At 40.1% G+C, this 13,010-nt stretch overlaps 1 long non-coding RNA gene across 2 annotated transcripts in view; it reads left to right on the top strand.

Annotated features, from left to right (window-relative positions):
• LOC133560609 (uncharacterized) overlaps nucleotides 1-13,010 on the top strand; it is a 79,848-nt gene that overhangs the window by 31,461 nt on the left and 35,377 nt on the right. The window lies entirely within an intron of this gene.

Consider the following 13,010-nt stretch of genomic DNA (forward strand, 5'->3'; position numbering starts at 1 on the left):
CGTTGTAGCTGGGACGCATTGTCTTTAATCTCCTTTCTAATAAGTTCAATTTTCTTATTAAAGAACTTCATAAAGTCATCTGCCGAATGGGTGGAGCTACTGGAAGGAGTCCCTTGTTGGGTTAGCGATGCTACTGTACTAAACAAAAATTTTGGATCGTTTTTATTAATGCGGATGAGATTTGAGTAATAATTAGTTTTAGCTAAGGTAAGCATGCGTTTATAAGTTATTAAACTATCACTCCATGCTTGATGGTGCACCTCAAGTTTAGTCGTGCGCCATTTGCGTTCCAGCTTTCTACATAATAATTTCTGAGCTCTAGTTTCTTCAGTAAACCATGGCGTACGCCTTTTTGGAGCCTTTTTTAACTTCAGCGGTGCTATACTATCAATGGTTTCGCGCAGTGCGTTGTTAAAGTTGTTAGTGAGGTTATCAATAGACCCCACATACTTTGGGAACGGTGCCATTACCGAGGGCAGTAGGTCCGCAAGAGTCGTCGTTGTGGCAGCATTAATGTTGCGGCTGCTATAGCAGTTATTATTATTATTAGCTTGCCGAGCATGAGTCTGAACTTCGAATTTTATAAGGTAATGATCGGACATTACTTTAGTATACGGGAGTATCATAACTTTGGAGGCGGTGATACCTCTGACAAGCACTAGGTCTATCGTATTACCGCTGCAATGCGTCGGTTCATTTATTATTTGTGTAAGACCACAGCTATCAATTATAGTCTGGAGCGCCACGCACGGTGGGTCCAATGGGGTATTCATATGGATATTAAAGTCCCCCATTATAATTATATTATCGGCGTGCGTCACTAGATCAGCAACAAACTCTGAGAATTCATTAATAAAGTCCGAATAGGGCCCTGGGGGGCGGTAGATAACGGCCAGGCACAGAGGCAGAGGTGTGGCAGACTTCATAGAAAGCACCTCAAACGATTTATATTTATTATTTAAGTTAGGACTAAAGTTAAAGTTTTCGTTGTATATTAGTGCGACACCCCCTCCCCTTTTGAGGTGACGGGCAATATGCGCATTCGTATAGTTAGGAGGGGATGCCTCATTTATCGCAAAAAAGTCGTCTGGTTTGAGCCAGGTTTCGCTAAGACCGATGACGTTAAGGTTGTTGTCTCTAATGACCTCATTGACTAATAACGTTTTGGGAGACAAAGATCTGATGTTTAGAAAGCCCATATTATAGGTAGTGGGCTGTTTTAAGGAGTTGTTGATAAAATTATCCGTAGTAGCAATATTAATAATGTTGCGTTTATTATGCGCAGTGTACTTAAAATAATTACGACCATATCTAGGAATTGATATGACGGGAATTTTCAGATTGTCTACTTGGCGCTGCGATAAACTGAACGCATCATAATTTGCCACCTCAGTAGAACGCATGTCTAACTCTGACGAAGTCATAGATACAGTAGAAAAAACATTTTGTGAGTTGTGTATTATTCTACGAAAATTGCTATGTGTACAGGGATCATCCAGCCTGGCGCTGGCTAGTTCTAACTTAACTGACTCCATACCCAGGCTAGCAGGCTCTGTAATTGCCTGTGACCGGGCTTGCTCTAGTGCAGTTAGTCAAATGTGGCTCAATGCGAAGTCTATGTTCCGAGACAAGAGGATAGCGCCTTCCTGGTTAGGGTGAAGGCCGTCTCTCCTCAGCAAGCCAGGTTTGCCCCAGAAAGAGGGCCAATTATCAATAAACGTAAATCCCTGTTGTCTGCAGAAGCTATCCAGCCACCTGTTAAGAGAGACTAATCTGCTATATCTCTCATCATTGCCTCTCCCAGGCAGGGGGCCAGAGACAATTACTCGATGCCTGCTTTAATCAGCTGTGCACGGGTTTAGTAGTGTGCCATCAAGTTTGCACGTGTTTTAGTACACGCAAACCTTTAGTAAATCACACCCCGAGTGTCATGTACTCTGTTTTTTCTACAGCTCCAAGCGTGCTGACCACCGAGCCAGTCATTTTTCGCTAGTGCATGACAATTGAGGGCCGGCACTTTGATAAAGAAAGTGAGAAACGCTTTTGAAATGAAGAAAGAACTCAGCACATTAAAAATACATTCTCAGCTCATCTCCATCTTTTGCCAACAAGAGTATTGAAGTCATGGCAAAATGTTCACTTATGCATTTATTTATATATGTATTTCTCATTACACATGCAAAACTATATGTATCAATCGTGTTTTGTGTTCATATTTTTGGGTGTCTGGAATGGATTAATTGGATTTATATTATTTAAAAAAGGAAGAATGGCTCTTTCATTGGAATTTTGGGAAACATTTTCTATGAGAAAAGTTTCATTTGTAAACATACTGAAGAAGTAGGTAATGCATTATTAGAATGATGATGCATGACAATTCTTTATTGGTTGTCAGTCAGTAGCATAGCAGACAAGTCTTGTAAAAGCCATTTTTTATCTTCTCTTTTATGTTTCTATTTATCATCTTGTGGGTTCCTGCAGGCGGGTTGGTGACTTTGACAAACTGGCAGCAGATTTACTTGGTCTTGGTGCTTCTGAGCATTAAAAGCAGCCTACTAATATTCCTGCTTTGTTCCTTCTGTCTGATACATTGGGCCAGATTTGCTTCAAACCCTCTCGCTGGTTGGAATGGAGCTCAGTGTTCTAAAACATTCTAGCTGTGTTCCAACACCCAGAGGGACCTTAAGATGGCTGCAGAATACTGCAGATGTTGAACCCGTGTGCTGCTAGATGCCAGCGTTTGGATGAAATAGCAGCTCGTTAGGCTGAAAAGGATGAACCTATGGGAGTCTGAAGCGTGTTTGTGTTTTTGTTGCTGTTACGCTTACACACTTTTCTTACTGCTGCACTTTTTAAAGCCATCGAACAACTGAATTGTTGTAATGTTGTGCCCAATTCTTGGGCACAATTATTTTGTGTTTATGTTTTTACAGTAAGCAGCTTATGCATCGCCTGCAGGCATTCAAGAGTCACAGATTCTTTTTTAGCGTTATTTTAAGATGATTACAATGCCAATCCTGAGGTAGAGCGGCCAAACAATCCTAATTTAGAGACCAACTTTCTACATATACATGAATTTTATCTTGCATTATTAATGAGCAATAATGGCCTCCACTGTAAATCAAGTTTTATGGAAATTGCTCGAAGAGTTGTTGGCTAACAACTAAACAAAAAGATGGTGTGGCCATTGGGGTGTCCTAAGCCGGTATTGATGTCACATATCAAGCCGATATCATGGAAAAAACAAGTATGTGTTGTTATTTTAGACAGACAGTCATCATGTAAATGTCCTCCAAAAAGCAGATCAAGTTGGTATTTTCTTCTATTTCACTAAAGCCACTTACAAAAGGTAAACATGGTAAGCTATAGGCTACTAGGAGCTAGCAGCTACACAACAGCTAAGCACGCAATAGCACACCAGCTAGACACTGGTAATAAGTGTCCTTAATTGAACAACATTGCAGTCTAAAACTATTGTGGCCACTAGTTGTCCCCCCAAAAAAACGATGGCCATTCCACTTCAACGTAAAGACAGCATCAGTCAATTCCAGTTGGTTGATAATAAATAGGTTAGTGTTTTTCATAACCTACTTTTGTTCTCTGTTTGACTAATTTCACTTGCTCAAACATTTTCTAACATTCCACACTACAAAATGATAAAAGTATCTAAGATTCCCGCTGATATCGTATCGCATCAATAACGGTATCAGCGATACTCAGTGCTCCAATATTGGTATGTTATTGGAAATGGACAAGCTGTATAGGAACACTCCTAGTAATCTTAATATCAGTGGAAGAAGTTGTGTAAGTGTCGCGGCTCTGCGTTTTGGCTTCGATCTTCTGTTCCCATACTGCCACACGCTTTCCCACGTCGCCTCTTTGAGAGGTAAGTGTACTGGCAAATCGGCTAAAAGCCCGAGCTGTTAACCCAGCGTCTAGGACATCCTTTGAAGTTGTCACGGGGTGAGGTTTACCAACTGGCGTACACTTGGCGCATCCACTCTGGCTGGCCTCCATTACATATGCACAAAAAAGCCCTGAGGCAAACACAGAAATGATACAAAGCCACAAAGTTTATCAACAACATGTAGCATGAAAAATAAAAATGCTGTAATCTAAGCAAGAAACAATGTTCATATTTTTCAGTAGGGAGCATTCAATTCTCAGCTGTGTGATGATTTGAATATGGACATGTTGTGGTATTAATGCACTAGATCAGTGGTTCTCAAATGCTGGTACACGTACCCCTGGGGGTACTTGAAGGTATGCCAAGGGGTACAAGAGATTTTTTTTTAAACTTCTAAAAATATCAACAATTCAAAAATCCCTTATATATTTATTGAATAATACTTCAACAAAATATGAATGTAAGTTCATAACCTGTGAAAAAAATGCAACATCGCAATATTCATTGTTGACAGCTAGAGACATGTTCCATAAATATTGATGTTAAAGATTTATTTTTTTGTGGAAAAATGTTTAGAATTAAGTTCCTGAATCCAGATGGATCTCTATTACAATCCCCAAAAAAGGCACTTTAAGTTGATGATCACTTCTATGTGTAGAAATATTTATTTATAATTGAATCACTTGTTTATTCTTCAACAAGTTTTTTGTTATTTTTATATCTTTTTTTCCAAATAGTTCAAGAGAGACCACTACAAATGAGCAATATTTTGCACTGTTATACAATTTAATAAATCAGAAACTGATGACATAGTGCTGTATTTTACTTCTTTATCTCTTTTTATCAACCAAAAACGCTTTGCTCTGATTAGGGGGTATTTGAATTAAAAAAATGTTCACAGGGGGTACATCACTGAAAAAAGGTTGAGAACCACTGCACTAGATGCAAGATGGAAGTTCTACAGTGAAACTAAAACTCCTAATATTTGGATGAATATACATACATCTATTTCCCTGTTTACTGTCTTCCATCTCGACCTGTCAGTCAGTAGCTAGAAGATCAACTTTTGCTTGATCTTCTAGCAAAACGAACGTGGATAATATTGAGTCATCATCGTACAAGATGGCGCTGCTTGCAGGGGCTCCGTTCGCTTGGGTTTCCCCTTTGTGTTTTCCATGTTTTTCTCCGGTTTTCGTGTGTTGCTGTTGTTTGGATTGGGCCCCTTAGGGACTGGGCAACAAGGGGTGGCACTTTTGTGGCCTCTGCATTGCATTTTGGATGTTTTTTTGTGTACTTCTGGAACTGCCTTGGGGACTCGTGGCCATGTCTGCACTGGAAACCATGCTGCTGGTGGAGAGATGGAAGGAGAAGCGGGGGTTAAGACAGGGCTGCAGAGCTAGCGTTGAGCATCAGGATGGACAAATATCGCGGAGCCCCGGCTGAACGAGCTTGTATCGGACACTTCGGTCTCCCTGGACGGATTCTCGATCATCTGCACAGGCTGGACATTGGCCGAGAGCTAATGGGCAGCCTAGGAAAGAGTCGGCTCTCTTGGTTGCTTTGTTGGGTCTGTTCCTGTCTCTGGTCATGCTGCGCTCCCAGCAAACGATGGCGTAGAGCACTGCAGAGGTCACAGCAGTGTATGCAGGTGTTGAAATTGTGTTTTTTCTTTGTTTTGTTGTCTATGCACAGTTGTGTATTATTTTTGTAGCTGTATGTAGAAATAGCACCTTTAAAGTGGCAGCTGTTCGCTCAGTGCTATGCTCCTTTGACATCTTTCATGTCCTCTAAGTCCTTTTTTTAATGTTTCCCTCTTGTTTTCTGTGAATGGCTCCCTGCCGCCATCGTGTGGGTTGCATGGATCAAACAGGACCGACATCGCTTTGCACAGGTTTGACTCTTTATTTTCAATAAAGCGGCTTGCAGTGTCAGTTGGTCGCTCTTTCAGCTCCTCCTTCGCTGCTCGCGCCGGGCTCCTTTTCTGTCGCCGTCTTCCTGCGCTCGTCTCGGTCGCTCCGTGGCTCTCGGTTGTTCTCGCTCGTCTGCTCGCTCGTCTGATCGTCTGTCCAGTCTGGTTGTCTTCTCCTACTTCTTCTGCCACGATCGCTACTCCTTCGCCCTTTTTGTTCTGCAGCAGAAGATGCAATGATTGAGCGCAGGTGTGTGGTGTACGCACCTGACGCTGATGGCTGCAGTGCCACTCCAGGCGTGCCCCGCCTCTCCGCTCTGCTGCACGCCCCGCCTCCTGGCCGCCATCTTGGTCAGGACAACCATTTGCCCTGTCCCGCTGTCGGCTCGTCGGCTCTGCCTCTCCACATTTTCATACCAAGATATCTCTTGTAGTTGCTACATTTTTCTTTGTTTATGGCATTGAACAAAAGAGCGCAGTCTACCAAGTCAAATTCTTTCCTAAGTATGTGTTCATCATACTTGGCCAATAAATCTGATTCGGATTATAATTCTGCTTATAGTTTAATTGTGTTACAATCTTGAATCTGATTAATACCCATGACGATTCATCTGCTTTAACGCGTCGAGTTAGTTTGCTTTTGGATCATTTGTGTGTTTGGACGTGTCAACCATGGTGACAAAAGTTCTTCAAATTGAAGTATTGACATTTACTGTTGAAGAGCAGCTTTTGAAGAAGTTCAAACTTTCACACTTAATCTGCCAGCTGTTCTGTGCCGAGGACACAGCCGAGAGATTCACCTTGAACACACCGTCTCACTGTCACACATCTGCAAGGTGAAGATAAGCGGCCCCAGGGGTGTCCATCTTTCTTCACATTTGACTTGTCACAGTTGGAAAAAGACTTAAGTATATGATGTTTAAATCCCATTAAGCTGCTTCCATTCTTTACGTTTACCAGGACTCTTGATGCAACATAATCGCATTATATACACCTTTTACTCTTCCTGCTAAGGCCACAAATGACACTCCTTCTCAGTCTACAGGTAAACTCATAGAAATGTGAGCAGCTCTTTTGAATGAACGTTTTCACAATTTAATTCCATGAATTTGAATTGAATTGATATTCAAATTGAGTTTGGAGTCCCATCAAGTCTAGTTGATAATGATGGTGCATTCCAGAATCCTGCTTTACATTAGGTAGCATTACATATTTTGTAGAAACAATATTAATATTAATTTCATATCTTATTTTGTGACAGAAAATGTTTTTACACAATCAAGAATGAAAGCATTTTCCAATTGTATATTTTAAATGATGGAAATTGTAGTGTTGCGTTTAACAAAATGCGATTATACAATCTTCCTGACACCCAAAAGTAATTTCTCTAAAATGACATTCATCTAATTATACTTCCTGTATGTCCTATTGAACATCTCGTGGTTTATAGCAGATTCTAAATATTTTTTCAAATGGTGATTTTACAAAAGTCCAATGCAGAGGCATTTCCTGCAAATGTCATTAAAATATTTTGCTTAAATGAATTTAAAAAAAAAAGCACTATCAGAAATGTGACCTGTCGTGGTGGATGTCAATCAATCGATCTATTTATTAATTTATCAATTAAGATCAATGCGGCTCCAATGAGTGCTGCAGCGAGCAGATACAACAAATTATAACTAATAATAATAATAATCAAGAATCCTGTAGCGACTCTACCTTTTTCATGACATGTCATGCATGTTTTGTATGGATTTGATACGAAAGTTGTCTTTTCACAAAGATAGAACCGTAAAAACTAATACTTTATTGAAGATTAATCCATCATATCTACTAATCAGATTCAGATTTTGCTGCAATTAACTCATCTGGAGCGACGAACAATTTAAAATGAAAGGTCAGATTGTCTAAGTAGTGTCAGTGTCTTGTGTGCACACATTTGAAGTCATTGTTATGATTCATCCTTTGACAGCATGACTTGAATATTTTTTAAGATCGAAAAACATTTTAGGACTTTTAAATGAGACATAAAAACTCTAGCAAATAACTAACTGCAACACAGACAGAAAAGCAACCCCAAAGAAACAACTGCAGGTTCAAAAAGAAGCCCGAATAAAAGGCAACCCTCCACTCACAAGATTTGCGACTTCAAAAAAAATACAATACATGTACATATTCGTTCTATGTACAAACATACATATACACTTCCTGTACATATACATTCACTGTACAAACATACATATGCACATACTGTACATATACATAGATACATACATACACTCATGCGTATAATCACCTTTCATCAAACATAAATGAATGTTGTTACACTAGGGTAAACTGGGTAACACATGGCATATTGACATTGTAACTATAACAATCTACAAGGTTAATATAGCTGGCTTCTCTTTCTTCTCAATTTTTCTGCTTTCTTTTGTGTCTGTAGCTATCATTACATATATGTATTGTTGCATTTGAACAATTGTATTGTTTATAATTGAGGTAATGTTATTATTCATTATAAATAGCCCTATTTCTATTGGTATTTGTATTGCTCCATTTGTAGTGTAGTAATGTTCATTGTCATTTCTGTGTAATTATTAATTTCACTAACTGCTTCTTTGCTATCACTTTTACCATCATATGTGTACATATCCTATTTGCTGATGTTGCTCTATTGTTGTTTTTGTTGTTGTTGTTGTTGTTGTTGTTATTGTTGTGTTGGCTCTTGTTGCCCTCTGTCTTATCCCCCTATTGTCCCCACAATTTCCCTCTCTGTCTTCCTTTTTTTCTCTTTCTATCCCCTCCTGCTCCGGGCCGGCTGCACCAAATGGTAAAAGAAATACATTTAATAAAGTCAAATACAAATGAGGCAACAAGAGAAGTATCCCACACTTCTCTTTTGTAAACTAAATCTGAACAGCCAATACGGGCATCTACATCAACTATATGATTTGCCTGAAAAGCTGGACAGGACAAAAAACAAAGAAAAAAAGACAAGCCTAAAATCGCTCATAATAATAAGTGGACTTGGCAACACTGTTTAATTTATTTATCTGATGTAATTTTCCTAGGCTAAAACTATTATATCTATAGCTAAAACCATAGTATAAGCCGTTATGACGCGCCGGAATGCAGCTGAGATAGGCCCCAGCACCCGCCGCTACCCCAAAAGGGACAAGCGGTAAAAAATTAATGGATCGATGGATGACGCGGCCATTTTAGCTATTTTGAATCAAAGCTAATAGGGGCAAAGTGCAAACAGGTTTTTTCAATTGTAAACCAATCAAACTTGAAGACGGCAAGAATGTGGGCACATTGTGTTGCATACGCTTGCAAAATACGGCGTACGATTGGTTACAAAAAAAATTAATTGTTGTGCCCACAAAATACAAAATGTTTGTATTTTGTCAAGGCAGTACACCACAGGAAAATTTAGTTTTGATTTAATTTCAATATACAAGGCATTGTATTGCATTGCCTTATTTACAAAGTGGTCCCCATCACGATGGCCGCAATATGCACGTCGCTTACTTTTGCGCTTACAACTCGCTGGCGTATCTACTTATTGTATATTTAGAGCTAAAACCATCACACCTACTCCAGTAGCTTTCTAGTTCTTGAATAAATGATAAATGATAAATGGGTTGTACTTGTATAGCGTTTTTCTACCTCCAAGGTACTCAAAGCGCTTTGACACTACTTCCACATTTACCCATTCACACACACATTCACACACTGATGGAGGGAGCTGCCATGCAAGGCGCTAACCAGCACCCATCAGGAGCTAGGGTGAAGTGTCTTGCTCAGGACACAACGGACGTGACGAGGTTGTTACTAGGTGGGGATTGAACCAGGGACCCTCGGGTTGCGCACGGCCACTCTCCCACTGCGCCACGCCGTAAATTGTGGTAAATTCCTTAGTACTATTGTTGTTTTAGTGCAAGGACTGCTTTTGCTTCAGGCACCTGACGAAACAGCTTAGAGGTCCTTTCGAAGCCATATTGAGCTATAATCCACCAGCAGTTATCCATCCATCCATCCATCTATTTCCTACCGCTTGTCCGTTTCGGGGTCGAGGAGGGTGCTGGAGCCTATCTCAGCTGCATTCGGGCGGAAGGCGGAGTACACCCTGAACAAGTCGCCACCTCATAGTTAGTTACATTTTATTTCACTGGCTCACATTCATTTCAATTGTAATACCTCCCTTTAGAACATTCCAAACGTTGCCGATATTATTAAGGCTTTAAAAAACGATCGATGTAGTTAAGACTTTTAAATGAACTGCAAGGAGCCTGAAAAATGTGTTTACTCTCCGCCAGCGGTGATGTCATGAACAAAGCCATGCCGGGTGCAAAGATGGACAACTGGACAGCTCACGTCCGTCTGCAATGCACTTATCAGGACGGAATTTTCTGGAAGTGAAGCCTTCAAGGCCCCTGGGAAAAGGACACGCTGGGTCGCTGACTGGGCTATCTGTCTCTGACAGCCCAAAGACCTAAAGCCGGATGGCTGGGACAGATAAGGCGGCGAAAACACACATCAACACACAACAACACACGTCAACACACTTTGCCTGAGGCATCCCACACACACAAACGCACACATGCACACACACTCAAACACACACACATGCAAACGCTGGCATTCACTTTGCATTAATAAATGACCTATTGTCTGACCACTCGCTGGCCTGCGCACACACACATGTTGAGACACACACACGCACCCACACAAACACACTGGTCTTCCCATTAGCTTTGCTGCAGTGTGCAGAGTAAGGAGCGTTGGGGCGAGAGACATCAATTTGCTTGGTCTAATGCGCTGGCTGCCCCCACAAGACATATTGATTATTTCTTCCCCGCAAAGCGACAAATAGCAATTTCGGGGGCATAATGGAGATAGATGGTTGGTTTATAAGAAGACCCCAGAGAAAAGTTGTAAGGGCGTCGGGTGGGGAGGGGGTTTACTTCCCTTTGCATCTCTTTCTTACTTTTTCACACCAAGTGAATTAAGACTACAAATGAAGGCACTTATGTTAAGATGGTCCCGCAATGAAAACAACGATAACACCTCCAGTCTTAAGGTGCTGCTCTGCTACCTGCTACTTGCTATATGCCACATGCTTTTTGCAATACTCTACATGCTATGTGTTATATGCTACGTGCTACCTGCTACTTGCTATATGCTACATGCTTTTTGCAATACTCTACATGCTATGTGTTATATGCTACATGCTACCTGCTACTTGCTATATGCTACATGCTCTCTGCAATACCGGTATTCTACATGCTATGTGTTATATACTACATGCTAGATGCTACTTGCTATATAATACATATGCTACAGTATATTGGCTGATCATCATAACGCCCAGAATACAGGGAGAAAAATATGCAAATATAATTATTTAGTGCGTTTAAGGGAAACATTTTTTGGTCTGTTTTTATAAGTACTTCAATTTTTGCAAATTAGTAATAGTCTATGATTAATCATGGCTAATCCAAAATGTGATTAATCTGATAAACAAAACATTTGACAGCACTATATATATATATATATATATATATGGATATATATATATATATATATGCATATATATATATATTAGTATATATATATATATATGTATATATATATTAGTATATATATATACTGTATATATACTGTATATACATATTTACAGTGTATATATATATATATACATATAAATATACTGTATATATTAGTACTGTCAAATATATATACATATATTGATATGTACAAAACCCAAAACCAGTGAAGTTGGCACATTGTGTAAATCGTAATTAAAAACTAAATACAATGATTTGCAAATCCTTTTCAACCTATATTTGTCATGATCCGTGGCCCGGATCATGTTTTGTCATTTTCTGTTAGTTTTGGACTCCCTTAGTTCCTGTTTGTGCACCTCTGGGTTTGTTTGTTTCCATGGGGATTAATTGGGTTCACCTGCCTCTGGTTAGTGGTCAGCACGCTCACCTGTTGTTGACAACTAATCAGAGTTATTTATTTACCTCTCTCGCCACACTCGTCCTGGCTTCATTGTTTGCTACACGCAACCGGCTCCATGAGTATTCCTTGTCTTTTAGTCTATGCTAAGCGGTAGCCTTAGCTTCCAGTGCAATCAGCACGTTGTTGCTTCAGCTTTTGTCCGGTTTTTAGTACTTCTTTGATTTTCACAAATAAATCATGTTCCTACCTGCACGTCCTGGTCCGTTTGCATCCCGAGGGAACGAATCTCGCAGCAAGCTGCGACCAGCTGCCCGCGCCGCCCACCCTCCCACCACCGGGACAATATTCAATTGAATAGACTAAAAAGACAAGATGCTTGATGTTCGAACGCAAATAAACTGAGAAAGTTGAGGAATGTTCATCAAACACTTGTTTGGAACATCCCACAGGTGAACAGGCTAATTGGGAACAGGTGGGTGCCATGATTGGTTATAAAAGCAGCTTCAATGAAATGCTCAGTCGTTCACAAACAAGGATGGGGCGAGAGTCACCACCACTTTGTGAACAAATGTGTGAGCAAATTTTCCAACAGATCAAGAGCAACATTTCTCAACCAGTTATTGCAAGGATTTAGGGATTTCACTATCTACGCTCCGTAACATCATCAAAAGGTTCAGAGACTCTGGAGAAATCGCTGCACGTAAGCGAGGATATTACCGACCTTCGATCCCTCAGGCGGTACTGCATGAAAAAGCAACGTCAGTGTGTAAAGGATATCACCACATGAGCTCAGGAATAATTTAGAAAACCACTGTCAGTAACTACAGTTGGTCGCCACATCTGTAAGTGCAAGTTAAACCTCTACTATGCAAAGCCAAAGCTATTTATCATCAACACCCAGAAACGCCACTGGGTGGACTGATGCAAAGTGAGAAAAGTGTTCTGTGGTCTGAATTGTTTTTGCAAAGTTTATTAGATATATCTCGTTATTGTTGAATGTGCTTTATTGACAAGTCATTTTGATTTCAATATATTAGGACAAAAAAATTATTGTTTCAAGTAGAAGAAAACTTAATTGTTGAATCACTTTGATGTATTTTTAAGCATGTGGCTTTCTCGCCACACAGGTCTCAGTTCAACTGACCTATGTTGCAATTGAGAGTCATGTTGAGCGTCTCTGGAGGGACCAACAAGTAATCTTGAAGTAACAAGATAGCCACTCAG

The sequence above is a fragment of the Nerophis ophidion genome, linkage group LG10 (assembly GCF_033978795.1).
Source record: "Nerophis ophidion isolate RoL-2023_Sa linkage group LG10, RoL_Noph_v1.0, whole genome shotgun sequence".
NCBI lineage: Eukaryota > Metazoa > Chordata > Actinopteri > Syngnathiformes > Syngnathidae > Nerophis > Nerophis ophidion.